The sequence below is a fragment of the Periplaneta americana genome, unplaced genomic scaffold, assembly GCF_040183065.1.
Source record: "Periplaneta americana isolate PAMFEO1 unplaced genomic scaffold, P.americana_PAMFEO1_priV1 scaffold_24, whole genome shotgun sequence".
NCBI lineage: Eukaryota > Metazoa > Arthropoda > Insecta > Blattodea > Blattidae > Periplaneta > Periplaneta americana.
Window position 1 is genome coordinate 1,187,779 of NW_027185505.1, and position 2,248 is coordinate 1,190,026.

General features: G+C 46.6%; 1 non-coding gene across 1 annotated transcript; it reads right to left on the bottom strand.

Moving 5' to 3' along the window:
- Window positions 1-221: 221 nt before the first annotated feature.
- LOC138693871 (5S ribosomal RNA) lies at window positions 222-340 on the bottom strand. Its single transcript, XR_011330557.1, has one exon. It is a non-coding gene; the product is annotated as a 5S ribosomal RNA (ribosomal RNA).
- Between the last annotated feature and the right edge of the window lie 1,908 nt (window positions 341-2,248).

Below are 2,248 nucleotides of genomic sequence, written 5' to 3' on the forward strand. Positions count from 1 at the left end.
ATTCCCTTCTTCGAGAAAACGCAGAGAAGTGAACCGTCTCATATGAATATGCTACCAGTCATAAGTTTCAATACGGAGCTGCAAGTACTTAAGAATTATCAATTACTCTACAATTATGCAGCGGCGTCATCATCCAAGCTATAGCTGGAATAGGGAAGGGAACATAATATCCCATAAGTCTTATTAGAACACGCTGGAAATAGTGACGTAAAAAAAAAAATCGCCAACGGCACGTGGTGTTCCCAAGCGGTCACCCATCCAAGTACTGACCACGCCCAATGTTGCTTGACTTCGGTGATCGGACGAGAACCGGTATTTTCAACATGGTATGGCCGTTGCCGATGAAACTGCGTAATCTGTAGGCACTTGAGGACGATGGGATTGGGGTGCACTCGATAAAACCTGCACTCGCTCACACACACACGTAAACTGCCTGCTTAGACTCTGTACCTAAATTACCAAGCTCGTTGGATGTCATTGGGATAGATGATAAATCTATCTATCAACGGCAGTTTGGTTACGTTTCAACGTCACACACTGCTGGATTGACACGGGATTAATAAAACAGCTAGTCGGCATTCTAAGTTAAGCCACAGGTGGATTGTTGTTCAACAGCGGAGCCTCCTTTCAACCACATGGTTGTGGAACTGTAGTCGGATTTTCGACATCATTTTCATGCCATACTACGGAACTTCACACAAACTTCAATTCACTTCTTGCACCGGCGGCTACTACGAATGGACTGAAGCTCGCTACTGACTAGGGGGGGGGGGACATTTGTCTCTTGATGGATTACGTGACAGATATATAAAGTATCAGTCGTATGTTATGAACCCGAGTTTCAATAAAGATAGATTACCCGTATGTCCACAGATTCTCAGTAGTGGCCTGCGGAAGGATTATGCCCGCGGTCGACAAGTTACCTTCTAAGTTGTTTTCCCTCAACAATTAATGCTGCCAAGTGAGTAGGAATGACACCGCGCTCTCATATAAGTCGTACGAAACTATTAAGGAAACGAATTTGCCTCGTGGATCCAAGTCTCCCATGGACTGCCTATAATGTATTATCTATCCTAGAAGTGTTATCGGGGTGATTATTTAAATTTTCACTCGGTGGGAACCGCTGTTGTTCTTCATTCATCTACTCTGTTATGAATAACTTGTGGCCCTTAAAAGGGCCGGTTGCTGATTCCCTAGCAAGCACTCCCGCTTACTTGGAACTAGTGTATTTTGTGACGGCCTTGGTCCCTTCACTGACGGCGTGCTTGGCCAGCTCACCGGGTAGCAGGAGACGGACGGCTGTCTGGATCTCCCGACTGGTGATGGTCGACCGCTTGTTGTAATGCGCGAGCCGCGAAGCTTCCGCGGCGATGCGCTCGAAGATGTCGTTAACGAAGCTGTTCATGATGCTCATAGCCTTTGAACTGATTCCCGTGTCTGGGTGAACTTGTTTCAGAACCTTGTAGATGTAAATGGCGTAGCTCTCCTTCCTCTTGCGCTTCTTCTTCTTATCGCCCTTCGAAATATTCTTCTGGGCCTTGCCGGCCTTCTTGGCAGCCTTTCCGGAAGCTTTGGGGGGCATGGTGCTCGTCTGATGATGAGCCGACGAACGAATGAATGGGGACGAAGAAAGAATGAATGATGTTTAAAATGGCAGGCAGGGTAAGCATCCCATGCCTCCATTGGTTCCTCGACAAGCAATTCGCTAACTTTAGATCGAGGTACCCAGCTATAAGCCGTTTGCCCTCTCATCTAACAGTAGTGTATTTCCCCTGTGAATGATTTTATGAACATGTATACGCTATCAGTTGAATTGTGAATGAAATGAATGAAGTGAAGTGAGCACCATGCCTCGCAGATGTTAAGGAGAGGTGGAGAGTCCAGTGCTCTGGTCAGTTCTGTCCTAGTCACGTTTTTGTAGTGGCGCTAGGGAAACTCGTAACCTGTTACCAACAAAGTGGTGGGCTACTCGTTTCCGTAGAAGCCGTCTGGCTGCCTGGTTGGCTGTGGCAAGTGTCGTGTGTCGTTTCGTAGGGTTTGTGTCAGTAGTGAGTAAAGAAATAGTGAATGTCACTATTTCGTCCTGTAGTCTGTTTAGTTGCCGGTCAATGTAGGATTCTATTTTCTGCATAGCAGAACGTAGAACCCCCTCGACCAGCTGTTCCGTAGTTGTTTTTTCTGTCTGTGGATCGTCTGTAGTGTTTGTCTTGGTTGTCGTTGTCTTAGCTGCATCCGCATAAGACAAATC